This window comes from Notamacropus eugenii, chromosome 2 (genome assembly GCF_028372415.1).
Source record: "Notamacropus eugenii isolate mMacEug1 chromosome 2, mMacEug1.pri_v2, whole genome shotgun sequence".
Classification (NCBI taxonomy): Eukaryota; Metazoa; Chordata; class Mammalia; order Diprotodontia; family Macropodidae; genus Notamacropus; species Notamacropus eugenii.
Window position 1 is genome coordinate 55,729,142 of NC_092873.1, and position 25,370 is coordinate 55,754,511.

Below are 25,370 nucleotides of genomic sequence, written 5' to 3' on the forward strand. Positions count from 1 at the left end.
CACATGGTATTATAAGCATTTCTGCTTCGATATAGTCATGATCTTACTAATGAGAGGCAATACTTCTACTGGTACAGATGGCAACCCACTCTGTATGTCCTCAATTTGCATAATGCTTAGTTTTGTCCTCCCACCAATCCTCCAGAGAGAATATATCCAAGGTACTGGAGACTTTCCCTGACCCTATGTGACTGGGTATCAGTGCAACCCTTGGGTTGTCCATTTGTTATGCCTGTCTCTTCTTACAGGATTTTCCCACTGTCTTCTATAGTCATATATCTCCTGGCTTATGTCTATGGAACCGCTCTTTGAAGGTATCATCATTGACGATATGCAACCACCTCCTCATACCCACCAAGTAATTCTCCTTTGCCTTTTGGGTTACCTATTGTTTCGATTCTTTGAAGACAGTGGTGCTCCATGATTCTCAACCTTATAGCTTATTTAGAGATTTGCTTTCCGTATTTAGGTCTAGGAACACATATGTTGTTCATTTTCTTCTTTACATTATACTTGCAATAGGGATGAGGTCTTATGTGATATCCAGTGGAGTCTGGGCTAGGGCCCCATGAACTGAATAATTAAGTTTCCTATAAATATTACTATCCATATCTAAGTAGCACGTTTCTGCTAAGTCACGATTTCTATAGAAATGCCTCTTTATTGAAGCAATCGCTAATCATCATAAATGGCAATATGGAATTTAGAGTAGGATGGGGGAAGGAGGAGATAATTTATTATGCACTTAACTTTTTAGAGCAAGATTTAAAGAAATATAAAGACTTAGGTATAGTAGGTACCTTTCATCCTAACCTTTAAGTATTGCTAGCTACTGTTGAGCCTCCTCCTTTTCTCCAGAGTTGAGTAGATTTGGTTCATTTTAGATCTTGTCATTAAAAGCTAGAACCTCCTTTTTTGTAGCTCTGAGACTTTCAGCAGCTTCACAGGGTGTCAAAACTTCTCCACATTTTCTTCTATTAAAGTTTTCAATGATTCTACTTGAAAACTTAGTCTGACTGCTTCCTGTTAGTCCTTGCAAAGGCCTTCATGCTGCCCTCTCACTATCGACCATACGGGTTTCCCTCCTATGGACAAAAGCAAAAGGAGAAAGGCACTGGTCATAGTTACATTGCTTTTCCCAGCAAAACTCTCAAGGAACAAAATACAGTGTTCAAAATAAAGTATAAAGTGATTTTTTTTCATATACATCAAGGACTGGAAATTTCTAAGGTGTGGAAATATGTTTGTGCCACAAGGACTCAAAAACCTTGATTGTGAATCTCTCACCACAAATAGTTTGGTAGAAATAGAGTCAATGGGTAAAGAAGAAGGCTGAAAAATCTCTAGGGATGCCCATGTGGGTAGAACATATTTTTCTCAGGGTGGAGCCAAGATGGCAGAGTAGAAAGATAGACCTGTAGAAGCTCCCCCCATAGCCCATAAAATACCTGAAAAAATGACTTTAAACAAATCCTAGAGCAGCAGAAGCCACAAAACAACAGAGTGAAAGAGATTTCCACTCCAAGGCAGCCTGAAAGGCTGATAGGAAAGGTCTACCACACCAGGCGTGGAGTGGAATGCAGCTGGCAGATCCCAGCCCAGCCTTGGCTGCACAGCACTGGTAGGAACAGGACTGGAGTTGGCCTCAGGGGACAGAATCCCCAGCAGCAGCTGTGGTTCCCAGATTGCTCAACCCACAAACACCAAAGACAGCTTCAAAGGTCAGTGAGAAAGCTCTCTCACCTGGGTGAGAAGGGAACATGATCTGGCCCAGCCAGTAGCAGCAACTACAGGGGCAGCACCTATTTTAGGAGCCCTTGACCTAAAGACCCTGGGGGAATTGAGCCGCTGATCTGCATCTCAGCCCTGAGGGGCAGCCCAGGGGTGAGCAGGAACACTGGTGGTGGAGCTGGTGGAGGCTCTGGAGAGGAAACTGTACTGGCAGATCCTGGACAGAACAGAGTGCTTGTGGTTGCTCACAGACAAGAGTGAAGGTCAGGAGAGGAGTAAACTCCTCTTCCTTGATTATGCCACCTTGGAGGAACTGAGAACTTACAGGTCTCCAGAATATACCCTCCTCTTGACAAAGGACTCAGAAGTCAAATAACTGACTGGGAAAATGCCCAAAAAAGGGGGAAAAATAAGACTATAGAAGGTTACTTTCTTGATGAACAAGTATTTTCTTCCATCCTTTCAGATGAAGAAGAACAATGTATACAATCAGAGGAAGACCTAAAAGTCAAGGCTTCCAAAACCTCCAAAATAAATACACAATGGTCTCAGGCCATGGAAGAGCTCAAAAAGGATTTTGAAAATCAAGTAAGAGAGGTGGAGGAAAAATTGGGAAGAGAAATGAGAGTGATGGAAGAAAATCATGAAAAGTGAGTCAACAGCTTGCTAAAGGAGACCCAAAAAAATGCTGAAGAAAATGATGCCTTTAAAAATAGGCTAATTCAATTGGCAAAAGCAGTCCAAAAAGCCAATGAGGAGAAGAATGCTTTAAAAAGCAGAATTAGTCAAATGGGAAAGGAGGTTCAAAAGCTCACTGAAGAAAACAGTTCTTTAAAAATCAGAATGGAGCAGATGGAAGCTAATGACTTTATGAGAAACCAAGAAATTATAAAACAAAACCAAAAGAATGAAAAAAAGAAGATATTGTGAAATATCTCATTGGAAAAACAACTGACCTGGAAAATAGATCCAGGAGAGACAATTTAAAAATTATGGGACTGCCTGAAAGCCATGATCAAAAAAAGAGCCTAGACATCATCTTTCATGAAATTATCAAGGAAAACTGCCCTGATATTCCAGAACCAGAGGGTAAAATAAATATTGAAAGAATTCACCCATCATCTCCTGAAAGAGATCCAAAAAGAGAAATTCCTAGGAGTATTGTAGTCAAATTCCAGAGTTTCCAGGTCAAGGAGAAAATATTGCAAGCAGCCAGAATGAAACAATTCGAGTATTATGGAAATACAATCAGAATAACACAAGATCTAGTAGCTTCTACATTAAGGGATCAAATATGATATTCTAGAAGTCAAATGAACTAAGATTAAAACCAAGAATCACCTACCCAGCAAAACTGAGTATAATACTTCAAGGGAAAAAATGGTCATTCAATGAAATAGCAGACTTTCAAGTGTTCTTGATGAAAAGACCAGAACTGAATAGAAAATTTGACTTTCAAATACAAGAATCAAGAGAAGCATGAAAAGGTAAACAGGAAAGAGATTATATACACATACACACACACACACACACACACACACACACATATACAGAGGGCACAGGGTGAGTTGAATAGGAAGGGATGATATCTAAAAAAATAAAATTAAGGGGTGAGAGAGGAATATGTTAGGAGGAGAAAGGGAGAAATGGAATGGGGCAAATTATCTCTCAGATAGAAGGCAAGAAAAAACTTTTTCAATGGAAGGGAAAAGGGGGGAGGCAAGAGGGAAAAAGTGAAGCTTACTCTCATCACATTTGGCTTAAGGAGGGAATAACATGTACACTCAAGTTGGTATGAAAATCTATCTTACACTACAGGAAAGTAGGGGAGAAGGGGATAAGTGGGGTGGGGAATGATAGAAGGGAAGGCAAATGGGAGAAAGGAGTAATTAGAAGTAAACACTTTTGGGAAGAGACAAAGTCTAAAGAGAGAATAGAATAAATGGAGGGCAGGATAGGATGGAGGGAAATATAGTTAGTCTTACACAACATGACTATTATGGAAGTTGCTTGCAAAACTACACATAAATAGCCTATACTGTATTGCTTGCCTTCTCAGTGGGGATGGGTGGGGAGGGAGGGAGGGAGAGAAGTTGGAACTCAAAGTTTTAGGAACAAATGTTGAGAATTGTTTTTGCATACAACTGGGAAATAAGAAATACAGGTAATGGGGTACAGAAATTTATCTTGCCCTATATGACAAGAGAGAAGATGGGAATAAGGCAAGGGAGGGGTGTGATAGAAGAGAGGGCAGATTGGGGGAAGGGGTAATTAGAATGCACAACATTTTGGGGAGGGGAGAGGGGAGAGACGGGGAGAAAATTTGGAACTCAGAATTTTGTGGAAATGAATGTTGAAAGCTAAAAATAAATAAACATAAAAAAATAAAAATTAATGTGTAAAAATATATATTACAGTAGAGGGAAAGAGGGGAAGGAGATGGGCATTGTTTGAGGGGTACTGTCATATGATTGGGTTCAAGGAGGGAACAAAAAAAAAGAACATACTTTTCTCTTCTTTGTGAAGAAGTCAGTAGAAGAAACGTACTAGGCCTCCCATGAATTTCTTGTTAGTGATTTCTAGGTAGTGAAAAATCTGTACAAGAAACAGAAAAGAGAAAAGGAGACCAAAACTGACAAGTGGTTAGTTTTCAAGAAAAGAGATGGATTAGGGAAAAAGAAAAAACCACTAAGGGATAAGACCAGAGATTATACCAGAGAAAACATGCAAGAATAATGCAGAGTGTTTTCAGAAAAGCATTGCTGGGAATGGAGACACTGAGAAGAAATGCATTTACAATCCAATCTGAATAAAGGAGGTGAAAAGTATGGATGCTTTTGAAATAATGAAGTAAACTCTTAAACTTTACCTTGAAATATAATGACTCAAAGAGTAATGCTACTCAAGATGGTGGTTGTCAAAGAAGAGGCTGAATACCATTAATGGTAAATGAGGGTCCTCTCTTTTCATAGCTCAAGGGATAGCGCCTGGTAGTCATAGAAACATTGACCTTTGAACCTCAAGAGCTTATGAGGAGGAGAGCAGAGTCAAGATGGTGGATTATGGTGAGCCACTCAGCTAACCTCTTCCAATGTTCCCCTTCAAACAACTTTAAAATAACACCTCAAATCAAATTTCAGAGCAGCAGATCCCCCAAAACAGAGTTTTTCCAGCTTAAAAAAACATAGGAGGTCAGCAGGAGAAGTCCATAAAACTGAGTGGAGGTCTGACTAGAGCCCACACATGTGGCAGCAGCAACAGCAGCTACTGCAATAGCAGCTTTGGGAGCTTTCAGCCCTGAAATCAGAATAGGTCAAATGGAAAAGGGGGTACAATAACTCGCTGAAGAATTGGGCAAGTGGAAGCTAATGACTCCATGTAACATCAAGAAACAATAAAACAAAGTCAAAATAATTTTTAAAAATTGAAAAATATGAAATAATCTCATTGAAAAACAGATTGAAAAGAGATAATTTAAGAATTTTTGGACCACTTGAAAGTCCTGATCAAAGAAAGAGCCTAGATATCATATTTCAAAAAATTATCAAGGAAAAGTGTTCTGATACCTTAGATCTAGAGGGTAAAATAGAAATGGAAAGAAACCACTGATCACCTCCTGAAAGAGATCCCAAAATGAAACCCCCCAGGAATAGTATAGCCAAATTCCAGAGTTCACAGATAAAAGAGAAAAGACTTTAAGTTGCCCAAAAGAAACCATTCAAATACGGTGGAACCACAGTCAGCATCACACAAGATTTAATGCAGCCTCTACATTACAGGAGCAGAAGGTTTAGAATATGTGATTTCAGCAGGCAAACGAGCTAGTATTACAACCAAAATAACATACCTAGCTAAACTGAGTATAATCCTTCAGGGAGGGGGGAAATTGGATATTCAGTGAAATACAGGACTTTCAAACATTCCAGATGAAAAGATCAGAATGAAATAGAAAATTTGACATTCAAACATAAGACTCAAGAGAATCATAATAAAAAGTTAACATGAAGGAATAATCATAAGTGTCTCAATAAAGTTAAACTGTTTACTTTCCTATATGGGAAGATGATACATGTCACCCTTTATCATTTTGGGGGCAGTTAGAAGGAGTTTATACACACAGAGAGAGTATGTGTGTAAATAAATTATTTTGGAATGATATCCCAAAAAGTGAAGGAGTAAGAAAGAGGGATGCAACAGGAGAAGGGAAAAGGGAGAGGAAGAATGAGGACAATCTTTTCATATAAAAGAAGAACATCGATAAGAGCTTTTATAGTGGAGAGGTAAATGCTTGTATCTCACTATCATCAGAATTTGGGGTCATAATAGCACCTACCTCCCAGCGTTTTTGTAAAGATCAAAGAGATAATAATAGCAAAGCACTTAGCACAATGCTTGGCACATAGTAGGTGGTGTATAAATATTAACTATTAGCTATATTCAATCAGTGTCCCATTTTACAGCCCAGGCAGCTGAGGCACAGAAACAAGGTAGCATTGTAGATAGGGAGCTGACCTCAGAGTCAGAAAGTCCTAGCTTCAAGTCCTTCCTCTGACACATACTGGTTGTGTGACTAGGCAAATCACTTAACCCCGAAGTCCCCAGACAGGGATTCTTAACCTTGTTTCTGTGTCCTGGACCCTGCAGCAGCAGTCTGGTGAAGTCTAAGGACCACTTCTTAGACTTAGGTCTTTAAACACATAAAATACCATACACAGGATTACAAAGGAAGTCAATCATGTTGAAATAGTTACATTAGAAAAAAAGTACCTGAGCTCAGTTTAAAAACTCCTAGATTGTAAGTTACAGAGCATTTTGGATCTTCAATCATCAAGAATTTATTAAGCACCTACTGTATGCCAGGCCCTGTACAAGGCACTGGGAAGACAAAAACAAAGGACCCATTTTAGCAGCTTGATAACTTAAAGAGATGTGTTTTGGAATTTTGTTTTTGACTGTAAGACAAACAGGAGATCACATTTAAGAACAAAGCTAATCGAACTTTTAAAAGGGGGAGAGGTAGACTTTAAGGAAAAACCTCAAATTAACCTCCAAAGTATTTCTTAAAATACTGATGATCAATCACCAGCTAAAAACAGTACACTCTGGAAGTTGAGGCACTGAAGGTCTTGTTGAACAGATCTTGCTCTTTTTTATTCCTTACCGGCAAAGGTGGGAGGGAAGGATATATCAGAAAATGAAAGTGATATCAACACAAAGGATATTAAAACATTTAAAAGATCAAAAACAACGAATCTTGATGGCAACTTCGAAGAGCAGTTGGACATCTACGGACACACAGGAGACATTCGTGTATATGAGAATATAACAGGACATAACTGTACCATAAGAAACTAGCTCTGAAGAACTCAAAGAAGTCTCGGAAAAAATGTCTGAACTGATGTTGGGTGAAGTAGGTAGAACCGGGAGAATAACATATACAATGGCCACAATCATGTAAATGGGGGGGAAAAACAAAATAAGACACTGCTGTGTATTTACAATGGCCAAGGTTTTCTTTAGAGGAGAGTTGAGAAAATACATGGCCATTCCTTTCTTTGCCTAGGTGGAGGGCTAGTGGTTTAGAATGCTACATACGCTGTCAGTCTTTTTCGAATGTTGCCTAGTTTTATTGAACTGCTATCTTTCCCCTTTCTTTTTTTTTTTCATTTTCATTCTCATTTTTTTCTTGCTCTTTTTTTAAAAAGAGTAGAAATATATTTGGAAATTAAGGTCGTGTAAAAACAAAGGCTATTCATTTAAAAAGTTTGAAAAAGAAGCCTTCTTTGGGAAAACAACAATTGGAAAATGAAGGTACGCACTGAGCTAATAATAAATGCTGACATTTATATAGCCCCTTAGGGTTTCCATGGCCCTCATAGGATGGATCTCACAAGGATCATATTTTCTTCAGACTCAGAAAGAGGCTTAGTGATTTGTTCATGCTCACACAGCTAGTAAGTGTTCAAGGTGGGAGTTCTTTCCTGACCTGAAATCCAAGGCTCTTTCTGATTCAAGCTGGGAGAGAAGAGGTATTAGACTGCCTACCAAACTGAAGGTCTACAGAGCAATTGTGCTAACCTCATTGTTGTACGCCTATGAAACCTGGACAGTCTACCAGCACCATGCCAGGAAATGGGATCACTTCCATTTGAATTGTCTTAGGAAGATTCTGAAGATCACCTAGCAGGGTAAGGCACTGAACACTGAGGTCCTCTTTCAAGCTGAACTGCCAGGCATTCAACTCTACTGTGGAGAAGACACATTGTTCGAATGCCCACCATACATTTACCTAAAAGACTATTTTATGGAGAACCCACACAGGGCAAGTGGAGGTCAGAAGAAGTAGTACCAGGACATTCTCAAGTCTCCCTAAAGAACTCCAGTATCAATTGTGAGACATGGGAGATGCTGGCACAGGAATGCTTAGCATGGCATGTCCACATCAGAGAAGGTGCTGCACTGTCTGAGCAAAGCAGAATTGCAGTAGTTCCAAAGAAATGTGAGATGCACCAATTTAGAGACAATCTCCTTTCCCAGTATTCTCATGGACTATTCATGCCTGACCTGTAGTAGACTCTTCTGAGCTTATATTGGTCTGATCGGTCACAGTTGGACACACTGTACCCTAGCCCTGACACAGTGATGTCACTTTGGCCCTCTTTGAGAACAAAGGACACCAACCATATCATGAAGCAACCCTACTAAATATAGTCAATGACCTGAGTCTAGAATGGAGTCATAGAAGAACAGGGCTGGATTCCATTTAGAGCAGGGGTTCTTAATACCCACAAATGTACCCTGGAGCCCTTGACAGCAGTCAGATGAAACTTATGGACCCTTTGCAAAGGCATGCAATAAAGTACAAAACATTACAAAGGAAAAGAACTCTATTGAAAGACATTCTTAAAATGTTTTAAAAACAGAACCCCAAGTTAAGCATCCCTCAACAGGGAATGGGATGATATTAGCATGGCATTATACACAAAAAGGAACTCTTAATAATGCTCTGAAGGACTTGCCAAATGAATATGGGCCCCTATCCCAGGAAGAGCCAGCATAGCAGCTGGCCTCAGAGGCAGTGGAGAAGCTCACAGAGGGAGCTCCCAATGAGCATGAGGAGGCTGTGGCATGGTGCTAACTACTGGTATCAAAGACCTCATCCAAGAAATACAGGATCATAAAGGGCAGCAGGCCAGTCTTGTAGGGACCACAAGGTGAGACAAAGGGAAAGCCTGGTCTAGGGAATGATAAATGCCCTGGAGGAATGAAACCAGTATGTAAGGGAGGGTTCTCTATAGATAAGGATGATACTGAATGAAGAGGTATGCCAGGGTTGCAATCTGTCCTATTGGAAGGACTACCCGCATTGTTGAGATCCTGAATCCATTGAGGAACTGAAGAAGTAATTGATAAACAAAATATTGTACCAGAAATCATATTCCTAGCGAACTGGAGGCATGGGAGAAATAGGCTTCTCCTGTTACCTGGCCATTAACCTTAGCTGGATTTCAAGGGTGGGTGGGGGGATACTTTCTTATAAAACCTTAAACTTTGTACAATTTATCCTACAGGAAATTCTAATAATTGTCCAGTTTTTAAAAATTTGCTACATTAATTCCTTTTTCATTTTTCTGTCTCAGTCATGTCAGACTGAACTGTTCCCTGCAACAAAGAAAAACAATTAAGCAAAAATATGTTACTGTGACCATATCTAACAATGTATGCCATACTCTGCCCCAAGAGGCCTCCACCTACCTCTCTGACATGGGGGAGGAGCTATGTTTGACTTTCCATTCCTGGTTCATTTCAAGAGTTTTCCCTGACTCCAAGCCTGTGTCACTTTTTGTGATCTTTTTGTTACATTGTAGCAATCGCATATGTTGTTCCTTTGGGTCTGCTCATTTCCTCTGGATTGGCTCCTCCAAAACTTGCTGTGTTTCTCTTAAGGTTTCATAGTTGCCATTTAGGACTGCACAGAACTATTCCAATACGTTCACAGCCCATCATTTTCCTGGCATTCCCCAACTGATGGGAGCACCCACTTTGTTCCCAGCTCTTTGGCACCACAGAAAGGGTTGCTTGAGGGTTCTGGTGTTTATTGGACCTTTGCTTCCATCTTTGAACTCCCTGGGCCACATGCCCAGGAGGTCGAGCCTGAGCTCAAAGGCTGGATACATTTAGTTCATTCTTGCTTATAGCAAGACTCTGAGAGTTTGTTTAGTATCTGCCTTTCCTGCTCCTAGTGAGATTATGAGAGCAGAATCCTGGGGTGACAGACCTAGCACTGGGAGGGATCCAAAAGGCCGTTTACTCCAACCCCATCATTTTACAGATTTAAAAAAATGGAGGTTCAAGGAGGTTCACAGGATTATAGTTGGAAGGACCTCATGTAGAACTTCTAGAGGCCATCCAGTCCATCTCATTTTATGGGGAAGAAACTGAGGCCTACACAGGAAGTGACTTAACTTTAGAAGTGCTAATGGCATCACTTCCACCTGAGATGGTGGCACACACCTGTTATCTCCTCGTACTGGGGAAACTGAGGGTGGTGGATTGTTTGAGCTCAGGAGTTCTGAGCTACAGAAGGGTGAAAACCAATTGGTGCCTAAGCTAAGTCTGGCACCAATATGGTGGTTCCTTGGAGAGTGAGGTCCACTAGCTGCCTAAGGAGGGGCAAATTCACCAGGTCCATGGCAATCCACACTGGGATTAGGCACCTGAACTTTCAACTTATACAAGATAGAGATGAAATGAGATCTGGTCTCCAAAAAGAAAAGATGAAACTTTCATAATTTATTATTTACATCTAATATGATAATGGTGGGGAGAGAGGGGAAGGATGTTGACCACAATGAAAATTTGGTATTTTTCTGTGAGCATCCTACACTTGAGCAGGACAAACTTAGTGTATCACCTACAGAGACTATCAGCTGTCAGATATGGCAAACATCAAAAAAGACAAATCTATATGCCCAAACATCAGGATGTTTCCCTTCCGACCTCCAGTCCCAAAGCTCTCTCTGGAGTGCTCTCACTACAGATCCTGTTGGTGCCTCAAATTTAACAAGTTTGAACATGACTTCCCATCTTTCCCCCTAAAGCAGATGTGGAACATTTAAATGTTTTTAGTTTCTCTAGAAATTTTAAGCTACTCTAATATTATTGTTTTCTTGGCAAAGATACTGGAGTGGTTTACCATTTCCTTCTCCAGCTTCAAGAAACTGAGGCAAACAGGGTTAAGTGACTTGCCCAGTGTCATATGGCTACGTGTCTGAGGCCAGATTTGAACTGAGGAAGATGAATCTTCCTGACTTCAGGCTTGACACTCTATCCACTGTGCTACCTAGCTACCAATTCTAATACTGTAGTTCATTCATGTCTGACCCTTGCTGACTCCATTTGGGGTTTTCTTGGCAAAGATACCAGAGTGGTTTGCCATTTCCTTCTCCAGTTCATTTGACAGATGAGGAACTGAGGTAAAGAGGGTTAAGTGACTTGCCCAGGGTCATACAGCTAGTAAGTATCCAAGGCTAGATTTGAATTCAGAAAAGTCTATCCAGTGAATCACCTAGCAGCCTAGTTCTAATATGAAGAAATACTATTTCTCTGTTTCAAAAAGCCTTCTCCAAAGTACTTGGAAAAGTCCCTTGAAAGGCTGGGTCTAGGACAAAAAGACGTTTTAAAAAAAAGAATAATTTATCTTCACTAATTATATGCAAAAACAATTTTTAACTTACGTTGTTTTTTTTAAGTTTTGAGTTACAAATTCTATCCCTTCCTTCATCCCCTCCCTGAGATGGTAAGCAATCTGATACAGGTTATGCATGTGCAATCATGTGAAACATTTTCATATTAGTCATTTTGTAAAAGAAGACTCACCAAAAAAAGAAAGAAAAAAGGAAAGAAGGAAGGAAGAAGGAAAGAAAGGGAAAAACCATACCCTTCAGTCTGTATTTGGACAACATCAGTTCTTTCTCTGGAGGTGGATAATATTTTTCATTCTTTAGGATTGTCTTGGACATTGGACATTGTCATTGGACATTGCTGAGAATAGCCCAGTCATTCACATTACAATCAATATTGCTAATAATGTGTATAATGTTCTCCTGGTTCTTCTCACTTCACTTTGCATCAGTTCAAGTGCGTCCAAAAAGACTTTTCTTAAGGTAACGAATTACGGGTTATACTGAAACTTAACTCTGGTTTTGTTCACAGCACCATCTCCCCACCCGCTTGAAGGGTTTAGTAGCAGGACCCATCACTCTGCCACTGAGAAAGGATTAAAATGTGTTGGGAGGAAGGAGTGCCTTTGTTTAGGGGGGATGGGAGGGAGGAATGGTCCAAAGAATGGGATCGTGACTTGGTTATTCAAATATTCTTGAATATTAACCCAGACTATATTTTAACATATCTTTTCCTGTTCAATATTCCTATAAATATTATTAAAGATTGTCTTGAGGCATATAGTCATATCAGAGGGCATGGAGAATGATGCCAGTTTGGACATCTCACCCCTTCCCTCTTCCCCTCCCTTTCCCTCTCCCCTTTCCTCATCATTGTCTTCTCCTCACTTTCCCTTTCCTCTTCTCCCTTTCTCTCTTCTCCTTTCTCTCTTCTCCTTTCTCTCTAAGATAGGAATGCTTGGCTGTTAGATTTAATATTAAATTAAATTAAATTCTTTCTGGCAGATGGACTTAAATTGCAATGTACAGTATTAATATTATTTTATATACAGGTTCTTAATTTGGGGTCCAGGAACTTTTAAAAAATATTTTGATAACTGTATTTCAATATAGTTTCCTTTGTAATCGATCCTATGTATTTTTTATGAATTTAAAAACCTGATTCTGAGAAGGGTATCAAAAGCTTCTCCAGCCTGCTGCTCAAGGGGTCCATGATACCTGAAGATTGTAAGAAGCCCTGCCTTCATGGTCTTCTCCACGCTTCACACACAAATCCCAGTCACTCAATTGCCAAGTCCTGTTTCTATCTCAAGACCATCTCTTCACTCTCAGCACAACAATTCTAGATCAGACACCTTTCATCATCTCCAACCATTCTCCATGCCCGATCTGTGGCTCCCATTTGCTGCTAGGATCAAGTACAAACTCCTTTTCTTTGACATTTCAAGCCCATTACCATTTGATACCAACCTGTCTTTCTAGGGTGATTTTACATTATTCTCCTTCAAGAAACCTACCAGTCCAACCAGCTGGACTCAGAATTTAACATTCTAACCCCAGCCACCATGCCTTTGCCTGGGCTGTTCCTCCTGTCTGGAATGCTCTCTCTCCTCATCTCCACTTCTTGAAACCCCTAATTCCCTTTCAAGGTTCATCTCAAATGTGCCCTCTTACAAAAGTCTTTTTCTGATTTCTCCAAATGTTAATGCCCCATCCCTTTTCCTGTTATTACCTTGTAGCTATCCTGTACATATTCTGCATCTACTGAATCTATAAGGGATTTTACGTATCATTTTTGTCTTTGTATCCTAGCACAGGATCTGGCACATAGTAGGTACCTCATAAATACTGACTGAATTAAAATGGATTAAGAAAAAATGTTTCCTGAAGCAATAGGACTGAAGGCGCAGTGGAAAGAGTATTGGATTTGGAGGAGCTAGCTTCCAACCTTGCCTCTGTCATCTGTGTGACCTTCGGAAAGTCATTGAGCTTTTCTGGGCCTCAGTTTCCTCATCTGTAAAATGAGGGGATGAGATGGTGGTCTCTAAAATTTCTTCTAGCTCTAAATTTATGACCCTATAAGAAAAGCTATTGGGTTCCAGATACAGCATTTAATGTTTCACAGCCCAACTGTGCTCAGCAAATTGAATTGAATGTCTTTTCCCACACCTTCTCTTCCACTTCTAGGAAACAATGAGAATGAGAGTTGCCAGTTCTCTGCAGGACTCTGGGCTTTCTCCAAGATCTCCCTCACCCTTTCCCAGCTATCATGCACCAGTCAGTTTTTTTCTTATGCTGGATCTATCAGTAGTCCCAGGAAAAGTTGACTGGTCTGAAATTCCAGTGATGTAAGACTCATGTGATGAATCCATTTCTTTAGATGTACACACACATACATACACACACACACACATGGTAGCACAACCTTAAAAATTCTGGGTCCTGATGATGGCTACTTGTTACTGGGATGTACAGTATCTCCTAAGGAAATGTATTCTTGTTATCATTATTGGATGGGAGAGAAATGTTCAATTCAAATAATTCATTCACTCACAATCACTAATTTAATAAACATATATTGAGATCCCACTGTGTGTGGGACACCATGCTGTGTTTTCTACAAAGACAAATACGACTTGGTTCTGATGGGGTTAGATAACAAGTTGGAGTGAGTCTGATAGGTTAGACAGAGACTGTGGCAGAATGAGAGTTAGGGAATCTGGGTGGGCCCCCTAATTCTAACCCAACATGCTGTCTCAACCTACCAGACCCCATCACACCCTTCACTCTAACCAATCTCTTTCTCTCCTCTGACACTTCCGCCACCTTGGTATAATCCTTCATTATCTCTTGCTCAGACTGTTGCAATAGCCCTTTGGTTGGTCTCTGCCTTAACTCCCTCCTTGCTCCAGTCTATCCAATTTCCAGCCAACAAAGGGATCTTTCTGAAGCATAGTTATATTCAAGAAACTCCAGTGGCTCTCTATTACCTCTGACTTTTAAATTCCTTTATGACCTGGCCCCTTCCTACCTTTCCAAACTTAATATTCTTACTCCCCTCCTCCTTTTCTTATACTCTATGATCCAGTGACACTAGCCTCCTCAATGCTCTTCCAATGTGACACTTGATCTCCAAACTATTCTTTTTTCACCAAATCTTTCCTGTGCCTAGAATTTCTCTTTCTCCTTTGTTACTTGTATTCCCTGATTTCCCTCCAGTCCCAGCTAAAATCCCACCTTCTCCAAGAAATCTTTCCTTGTACTATTGTGCTGTAAGAAATGATGAGGAAGTGGATTTCAGAAAAACCTGGACTTACATGAACTGATGCTCAATGAAGGGAACTGACTCACTAGACCATTGTACACAGTAACCACAACATTGTTCAATGATCAACTATGAATGACTTAGATCTTCTCAGTAATACAATGATCCAAGGGACTCATGACAGAAAATGTGATCCACATCCAGAGAAAGAACTATAGAGGCTGAATGCAGACTGAAGTAGACTATTTTTACTTTCTTTTTGGGGTTTTTTTCTTTGTTCTTTTCTTTCACAACATGACTAATGTGGAAATATGTTTAACATGATTGCACATGTATAACCTATATCAGACTGCTTGTTACCTTGGGGAGAGGGGAAGGGAAGGAGGGAAGGAGAAAAAATTGAAACTCAAAATCTTATTAAAAATGAACATTGAAAACTATTTTTACATGTAATTGGAAAAAATGAAATACTATTAACATTAAAAAAGCTTTTCCATGATCCCCTTTAATTCTAGTGCATTACCTCTGAAAATATCTCCAGTTTATCCTCTACATATCTTGTTTGTACAGAGTTGTTTTTTGTGCTATCTCCCCCATTAGACTAAGAGCTCCTTGAGAGTAGGGACTGTCTTTTACCTTTCATTTCCCAGTACTTATGGTGCCTGCCACATACTAAGCACTTGTTCACTTGATTTGACTCGTTGACATGCTCTTCTTGTGTTTCTTTTTCTTAGGCAGAAATGTTTCTGGCGTTACTATCAGTAAAGGAAACAAAGGGTTACTTGAAATATTCATTCATTCGGCAAATAATTATTGACATCCTACTATATGCAAGACACTGTTCTATATTTTCTACAAAAGTTCCAAAAGGAGCTTATTGTCCAGGAAGGGTAATAAGGCATGTATGCATTGATTTCCAATAAAATGGCAAAGTGAATGATGGTGGCTAAACCCGGCTCTCTGCCTCACCTGAAAACAATAACTAACATGGCAAATAAAAGAACAACCCAAAAAGGGGAAACAGAGTGGTTTTCCCTGTTAGGAAAACCTTGTATGAAAACAAAAAGAGATCCCAATATAGTCAATGACAACAACAGGGTAAAAAAAAGGGAAGAGCAATTTTCAGAAGGCAAGAAGAAGGCTGTATAACAACAACTGCACTTTGATCAGAGACAATGGACATCAATCAATCAGTCACTCAAGTATTGATTAAGCACCAATATATATCAGTCACTGTGCTAGTTCCTGGGGAAAGCAAGGAAAGAGAAAAGGATAACTCAAAATTCAAATGCTGAAAGAAAATTATTATATCTATTCTAGCTTTTAAGACATAATTGGTCCAAAAGTCATTGAAAAGACAGAGGCTAGGGACTTGAAGTAAGAATTCCTTGGAAAGAGGGGAAAAAGGACCAGATCATATGGAGGACTGAAAAGAAGGGATGGAGTGGGGTGGTGGGGAGTAGAAGAATAGAATTTCTTTAAATTAGACAACATGCCTGAAAGTGAATTAAAGGAGAGATTATCATTCCTAAAACACTTTTATCTAGATATACAGGGAAAGGTGAAAATAACAACAAAAATATTTTTAAAGTTCTGTTAATAAAAGTAGAATCTTGGTGTGGTTAAGACAGGGATATTGAGGTATGATTAAGCTAGGATTGTTACAAAGTAAGGTAAGTTTTATCTGTGATTGGTGTGGGTAGGTGGCAGGAGTTGCTAGCTAGAAGTACAGAAAGTGAGACTGGGCTGTTTAAAAAAAACACAGTATAGTATCTTATACTGATGAAGGGGAAAAATAACCTAATAAAATGATAGAAAAAGAAGTAGAGTAGATAGAGGACCAGCCTCAGAAGTATAACAACCTGGGTCCAAATCCTGCCTCTAATGCAGCCCATATTACCCTGGGCAAATCGTTTAACCTCTTGTTCTCCCAGACAACTCTCTAAGACTATAAGGTACAGAAAAGATACTGATCTGCATTTGTGGATAGAATCTTCTTACCTGGAAGGATGATTGAAAAGGATGGATGAAATCACAGGTTTGAATTGGGTCAAAAAATTCACATAGTGGGATCAAATGGAGGAAAAAAACCAAACTGAACAGTCATAAACTTGAATAGTAATGGGCTGAATTTACCAATAAAAGGAATAAAATTATAGAACTGATTAAGAAATAACACCCCTCAGTCTATCTTGTTTGTATTTAGTTGTTTGTATCTTGTTTCCCCATTAGACTGTGAGCTCCTTGAGAGCAGGGACTATCATTTGCCTTTCCTTGAATTCCCAGCCCTTAGCATAACACCTGATGTATAGCAGACACTTAATAAATGTCTACTGACTGACTGAATTTGTTTCCTAGAAAACAGTCATCCAATGTAATGCCATATGTACAGTAGCATCATGAAATCTAGAGCTGGAACAGATTTTAGGATTACTTAATTCAATCTTCCAATCTTACAGATGAGGAGACTGAAGGCTAGAGAGGCTAACTGCTTTGTCACACGTCACAAAATTTAGAAGTAGCTGAGCCAGTATTTGAAATCAGGTCCTGTGAATCCTTTCTACTATATCAGGCTTAATTCTTAGCACAGTGTTTTGCATTTATTAGGTGCTTACTAATGGAGTGGAATGCCAAAAAAAAAAGAACTAGAGATAGAGATTCACAGACAATCAAAGTGAAAGACTGAAATAATATGGTTTGTACTTCAGTTCAATCCAAAAAAGCAGGAATTGCAAATATGATTTCTGAATAGAATGAGAGGAAACTTAGTATTAAGAAAGATAAGTAAGAAACTATATTATAATTAAAGGTACAACCTATAACAAAATGATAGCAATATTAAATACGTGTATCATCCCCATGTGCTTAAAGGAAAAGCTAAATGAAGTGAAAATATCCACATAGTAAGACACTAAATATAATTAATTTTCTAAGTTGTGGATATCCAATTTATTTTTTAAAAATTAACAAATATATTTTGCTTTGACATAACAGATACTTCCCAACAGATACCTTAACAAAACTCTTTTAGAGTTTTTTCTTGGAAAAAAAAGTTCCTCCACCCCTCCAAAAAAATTTCTGAAGAAAACCAGTTAGATTAGGGATTTAAGACTCAACTTTTCACTTTGGTAGAATTAGCATATAACTGCACTGGACTAGAGTTCTGCAGCCTCCCCATGTTTGATTTTCTTTGCTTTTTCCAGTGATTGTATATGTATTCTTTCATCCTTACTTTCTTTACTGTATCACTTCCTATGAGTCAGTTCTCTGAATTGGTCATACCCTTAATTCTTTATCATATGTGTTATTTCTTTACATACCACTACTTTTTTGTCTATTCTCCAATCACTAGGTACACATTTTGTTTCCAGCTTTTGTCACCAATAATGCTACTATGAATACTGGTGAACATATGTTTGTCTGTTAGTTTTTTATCGCTGTCCATAACCTCCTCAGGGAGGGTTAGGCTCAGTAGTAAGATCTCTGAGTCAAAGGGCATGAACAATTTAGTAATTTTCTTTTTAAAATTTTAAACTTAGCAATTTTCTTTCGTAATTCCAAATTATTTTCTCGAATATCTGAATCAAGGTAGACACTATGTTTTTCTTTCCTACAATCTGAGGCTTTTCTCAATTAGGACTTGATAAATCCAACAAAAAGATAGGTAAGAAGAAAATTAGAGACACATAGAATGTTGGAAAAACTGGATATGACAGATCTATGAAGAATTCTGAGTGAAAATTGTAGAGAATATGCCCCCATTTGAGGGTCATAGAATGGGGTTTTGATCACATACATGGCCTAAAAACTTATAGACAAATGAAGAAAGACATACATACGGAACATCTCATTTACTGGCCACTTCAAATAGAACGCAATGAAAAGTATATTCAATGTCAAATATGGAAAAAGAGAGAGACAAAATTTTAAATAATAAATCTAAATAAAAACCTAAAAAAAAAAAACTAAAAAGGGTCAAAGCCCAAATAAATCATTTAAAAATTTTTAAAAATTAAAGAGAGAGAATAATAAGAAAGCATGCTAAAATGTATGGAAAGTAGTCTTTAGAGGAAAAACTATAACCCTAAATGTTTACATTAACCAAACAAAAACAAAAGAGGACTGATAAGTTGAATATGTAATTTTGTATGTATATAATATATGCATTATAAACAACTCTTTACATTAGACAGTAAAAAATCTTCTGAGAAAAATGTGGTCCTGATTCTCAGACCTAGGAAGGAGAAAACTAAGAAAGAGCATGAGATTAATATTAAACAGTATGTAAGATAAGCAACAAACTAAGTATTCCATAACAATTACAACTGAAATTTTGAAAACAAAAGGCAAGAATTAAAAATTTGAAAATGAATAAAAAACAACTGTTTTTCTCTTTTAAAAAACTAACAAAGTTGACAAGCTATTATGAAGATTGATTCTTTTAAGAAGAGAAAGCATAATCTAGTTAACAAAATCAAAAATTGAAGCTATTCATAAAAATGTGGAGGAAATAAAGAAAATCATTAGAAACTATTGAAAACTAAAATTGTGAATGAAATGGATGAATGTCCAAAAACTGATACAAAACCAAAAATAGATAAGCCAAATTATCCAAACTCAGAAGAAAACAAATGAAGAAAGCATAAACAAACCTCTGGGCAGGGGGAAAAGGGGTGAGGAGGAAGTTACAGGTCTGATTTGATTTATAAGTCACTTCTATCAAACATTTGAAGAATGAATAATCTTTTTTTTAAAAATGTAAACTTTCCAAAAATAGTAAAAGAACCAAGAACTATCTGTAAGAAAAACTGATTCTCAAACCTAAGAAGGACAAAGCTAAGACGAAAATCAATAATGCGCATTAATGCCAAAATAATATATGAAATGCTGGTGAAAAGATTACAATGTATCAAAAATTATTGTAATCTTTTCACCAGTTTTTTTTTCCACACATGCAGGGATCATTCAATGTTGGGAAAATAATTAGTACAATAAAGCAAAATAGTATGGAAGAAGCATCTTGATGAAGTAGATAAAGGCACTAGACTTTTTTGTCAGCAAGAGCTCACTTCAATTTCTGACACTAGTTGTGTGCCCCTGGACAAATCACTTAACAACCTCTCTATACCTTAGGCTCTTCATTTATAAAATGAGAGGGTTATATATGATGACTTCTGAGGATCCTTTAGCTCTGAATCTATGATTTTATAACAATAAATTGACTAAAACCACTTGACTACATCAACAGATACAGAAAAAGCCTCCAATAAAATACCGTGCTCATTTATGCTTATAACCCCACTCCCACCCAAGGCTGGGACAGTTAATATATTTTTTAATAATACTAAATTAAAAACCATAGGAAAGGACTCTTTCTTAATACATGATTACAAACATGCATTTAAAACCCCATCATAGCATATTATTAAAAACATTTCTTTAAAGTCAAGACATTGCATTATTTGGAATGGAGAAATATTGCAAGTTTTCCTAATAGATCAGTGAAGCAATGTGTACACTGTTTTATGCCTAATTCCTAATTGACATAATACTAGAAGTGCGTAGTACAAGTGAAGCTAACACATTAAATTGAGAAAAAGAGATCATGCAAATTAAGTATTGTCCCAAAAAAGGGGCAAAATTATCTCACTTTACCAACAAAATGTTAATTTACTTAGAAAACCCTAGAGAATCAACCATAAAAATTGAGATAATTAGTATGGATACAAATGATAAAATACAGGATACAAAATAAATCCACAGAAATTATTAGAATTCTCCCTATTATTAACAAAAAACAGAAAGAAAGAGAAAAAAACAACTTAAACATAAAACAAATTAAATATCTAAGCAGTAACATAGCAAGACACACATAGGATTGATACAGATCCAAACCACAGATTTCACTGAAATAAAGGAATTCAGTTCATCAAATATTTATCAGAGATTACTATGGGCAAGGCATTGGGCTAAGCACCAGGATAGTGTGATAAAAATACTTTCCCTCTAAGTCTTGCTTATTTAGTTGATTCTACTCGTTTTTTTTTTTTTAAATGGGAAGATATTTGAGAGGAGGTTGTTTATTGGAAAATGACATCAATTACAAAAATCTATTTTTAATTTACTTTTGGAAAAATCTGTCACCCTTTTTAAATGATCATTTTTGTTGGCATGGTAGCTTGTGATCATCCTTTTTTATGTCTTCTCTATTGTGTCTTCATCTTATTCATTTTTTATTTGGGGAAAAATATTTTTTCCAAAGAATTATGGACACACCTGTATGAAGTCATACAGAGGGAAAAAGAACAGATCCTAAAAAGTACAGACAATTACTAAAATTATATAAATGGAGAGAACTTTAAATAACAATAAAAGTCTGATCAAAAGCTTTGGACAAAAGTGGCTCTGACTTAGAAAGTGTATCCTGACCCCAATCTATGCTTATAGTATGAAAATGTATTTAGGATCCTGCATGCACTCTCAGCTGAAATTACTCAAATGTCATTTGACTTAACTGTTGCCAGAGGTTGTCCATGATGGAAGGTTTAATTGGGAGTCTATGTGTGGAGTTGGGGGTGGGTATTTCATATGGTGTACTAAAACCAAATTTATCAATTTTTTTTAAAAGATAGGTACACAAATGTTTACATTTCAAGGCAGAATATGCTGAACAACCCTCCCAAAAGGTGTTCTTTTTTTCCCCCTGTCACACCAATAAAAATATGTGAATACAGCTTCCAAATTAAGAAAATGTACCTCCCACCCTACTTGGGATAGTATGGAACATTGCATACACTCTCAGATATGGTTAGTTTTGCTGGTTTGCTTTTTGGTTTTGGTCCTTTTTTCTTTTTGTTCATTGATATAAGGGATGTTTCAATGGGTAGTGCTTGACACCAGTATTTAGTACAGTACCCAGCCACATAGTAGGTCCTTACTAAATGTTTACTGATTGATTGGTAATAGAGGGAGAAGGATGTGTACGGAAATGAAAGTGATGCAAAATCAAAATACACCACTATAATAATTTTAAAACCTTAAAGCACTAAAGTATTTTACTAAAGTAAAATTGGGACTTCTAATTTTGTCTTATCCCCCATCATTTTCACAAAACTCAGTTTCATATTTCAAAAAATCACATTTTACTAACCAAAATTGCTCTTATTCAGCTTACCTAAAATTTAGCTGATGATCTCCTGTTGTATTTTGCTCATGTGGCATCCTTCCTCAGCATTCAATAGCAGGTTTGCTTAGATTTCCCTCACCCTGGCAGAGCTTTTCCCTCTCGGTTTAGGATGGCAGTGTTTCCCTTGCTCATCACTGATCACACCTAGGTTTCCAGGAAAAAATCCAAATGTGAATTCCAGAAATGATTCTCAAGTGATAGCTTCCATCTCATTGTTCATAAGCTTTGAGAGGGCCATTGGCAGTTTCTTGGTAACATTCTGCTTCAAAGTTTCCCCCAAAAGATTCTGATCACTTTTAAGAATGATTCCCATGCAACTCCACCGACTTCATCCAAGGAGTTTCCAAAATGTTCATCTCTTAACATTTCCTTTATTTGAGGACCCACAAATGTCCTATCTGACGTAAGCTTTATTGATTCTTGGAAAATTGTTTTTCAGTGAAAGAAAACCTGCACGGTTTTGATCCATTGCCTTGACAAAAACAATAACCAGGAAATCCCCTTAAGATATCTGAGCCATCGTTTTGGCCCATCTAGAGCCACACCCTGGTATTGGTATGATAAGAACAAAAGATGGAGGGACCAGGTTTAATAAGCAAAGATGGTAAGAAAATGGTTTCAAGACCAGTCATAGGTTGTCTTACTATGTTTCTCTTCCCTAGAATTTTTTTTTTCTCCTTTGAGACCAGTGTTTTTAAAGGTAACCTTTTTTTTAGGGGGGGAGGGGAGTTCCTCTACTGGCCCATTCACAAAAATAAGTGTTTGACAATCTGATCAGTGAACCATAAACATGTATTAAACAAAGAGATACAGAAGATGGAAAATCAAAGCTGGAAGATGAATGAATGAAGGAAATTAAGTGTTTTCTGTATGCATAAATGTGAAATGTTGGTAATACTAAGAAACAGTTAAAACAAATAAACAGGCAAATTAAAACAATCCCTACCCTACAGGAACTTACATTTTAATGGGGAATATAAGACATGCAGAAGTCAGTACATACAAAATAATTAATGGAAGGTAGACTTAGAGGAAAAAAAAAACCAAGCACTTGGGGTGACAGGAAAGGACATCCTGTAGAAGCATACTTCTCAAAAAGAAGTTCCATGTTCTGAATAATTTTTTGAAATTTATTTAGTATTTTTTAGTATTTAGTAGTTACATGTAAAAACAACTTTCCACATTTGTTTTAAAAACTTCAAGTTCCAAATTCTCTCCCTCCTTCCCCACCCCCCGTCACTGAGAAGGCAAATGGTTCGATATAGGTTATACATGTGTAGTCATGCAAACATGCTCTGAATATATTTTGGTGAACTCTCTCTGAAGATCTCATCTTTTTACTACTAAATGACACATGGTGCTTTAAGATTGAAAGTGCTATACACGCATGACCTCATTTGATTCTCACAACACCTTTGTGAGATCGATGTTCGTATTATTGCTCCTATTTTTATTATCATTAGTGACCCCGTAAGCTGCTGAACTGAGACACATCCCAGTGACTTAGACGTACCCATTGACTTCTCCCTGTAGGACATGTGCTCTAGACCCTTGCTAAAGGACATGAATAACACATGCTCCTGATGATGAGGGAATTATGCCAAAGATGGCTGAATATTCCCCCTGGACAGTTTGATTTGTAACCTGAGAGGTTATAACCTGAAGGGGTAACTTCCAGGCAGTCCCAATCCCTTGTTTCTGTTAGGAGAGTCCCACAAGCTTTGGGAGCTTCTTTGGGACTAAACTTTTTGTCTGAGATGAGACATTTCTTTTTTCCTTTTTTCCTTCCTTTTTTCTTTTGAGGGGCAATTGGGGTTGTGGGACTTTTTTTTCTTACCTGCCTCCCATATTTGTTACATGTTTATTTTACTTTTTGTTCTTTCCTAATTATTTTGGAATAAGTTCTTCATAGCACCAAAGGAGTCAGTACCTTGAGAATTTTGTAAAATGTTGCCTGCTTGTTGAATTCTGATGACTTTGTATTTGGGGAGGACTGTAATCTCCACATCCGCCAGCTATGGTAGGTCTAGGCCCCTTGCAAAAGACTTAATTTAGGGATTAAGAACACACTACTAGAACTCTTTTTAGCACTTAGGAGGTTGATAAGAACTGTCATGTAGGCTTTGTTGAAAGGCTTTAATGAAGGGCACTGTAGGACACACTTGAAAACTTAGATGATCGGGCTTTCCTAGATCATCAGAAAACTATCCAGAAGTGAAGATACAGACACGTGTGCCACAAACATCCCAGCTGCTTTTCTGGGAATGGGAAACATTTAACTGGAGGGAGAACAAGGGTGGATTGAAGCACTTCCCCTGGAGCTGGGCACAGTCTCTGACCCTCAGGGGTTCTCAATCTGCCATCTGTGAACTTCTTTTTATATTTTGATAATGGAATTTCAATATGTTTGATCTCCTGGGTAATCCTATGTTTTATTTTATGCTTAAGACAATATTCTGAGAATGGGTCCATAGACTTCACCAGTCTGCTAGAGCGGAGCCAAGACGCAAAAAAGGTGAAGAATCTTTACCTTCCTGTGAGGACGCGTATTTTGGCCTGTTACTAAAGGATGTACAAACTCAGCAACTTTTGATTGGTTCCTTGTTTCTCATGACTTGGGACAGCATCAAAAACACTGAGCCACTGAAACAGCCCTCAGTAGGCTGCAAGAGATCTCAAAATCTTCCATTCTTTCTCTCTTTTGGAATGCTTCACTTTGGAACTTGGCCAGGTCTTCCATGGGCTTAGGGTGGGACACAGGAGAGCATTTCTTTCTTGTTAAAAATTCTCTCTTAAAATTGCTTTATTTTTCAAATACCAAGTATTTTAAAAATGTACTGATCTCCTTCCAGGAGAAATGCCAGGAGCAGAACAGAGGTCTGTACACAACGTTTGTAGATGCAACAAAGTATGGATCAATTCTCTGCTACCTGTGCTCATTTTGGCCTAATAATTAATACCAAGAAAACACAGGTGCTCCATGAGCCACCACCACACCATCCATACATGGAACCATTGGTTACAACTAATGGAGAAGTTTTGAATGCTGTGGATAAGTTCATTTACCTTGGTAGCGTACTTTCCAGGGATGTGCACATTGACAATGAGGTTGATGAACGCATTGCCAGAGCTAGTTCAGTGTTTGGGAGGCTCCAAAAAAAAGTTTGGGAGAGAAGAGGTATTAGATTGACTACCAATGTGAAGGTCTACAGAGCCAATGTGCTGACCTCATTGTTGTATGCTTGTGAAACATGGACAGTCTACCAGTGCCATGCCAGGAAACTGAATCGTTTCTATTTGAACTGTCTTAGGAAGATTCTGAGGATCACCTGGCAGGATAAGGTACCAGACACTGAAGTCCTTGATCAAGCTGAACTGCCAAATATTCAAACTATGCTTCAGAGAGCACAACTCCAATGGGCTGGCCATGTTGTTCAAATGCAAAATGTACGTTTGCCAAAAAGACTATTTTATGGAGAACTTGCATGGTGGCCAGAAGAAGCGA

General features: G+C 38.0%; 1 long non-coding RNA gene across 3 annotated transcripts in view; it reads right to left on the reverse strand.

The window, feature by feature from the left end:
- Nucleotides 1-641: 641 nt before the first annotated feature.
- The window catches only part of LOC140525224 (uncharacterized), a 33,338-nt gene continuing 8,609 nt past the window's right edge, over nt 642-25,370 (reverse strand). For all 3 annotated transcript variants that reach the window (XR_011973970.1, XR_011973971.1, XR_011973972.1), the window contains exons 2-4: nt 21,854-22,009; nt 15,316-15,434; nt 642-1,085 (exon numbers count right to left, since the gene is read on the reverse strand). This is a non-coding gene — a long non-coding RNA (uncharacterized lncRNA). The remainder of the gene's footprint in view (nt 1,086-15,315; nt 15,435-21,853; nt 22,010-25,370) is intronic.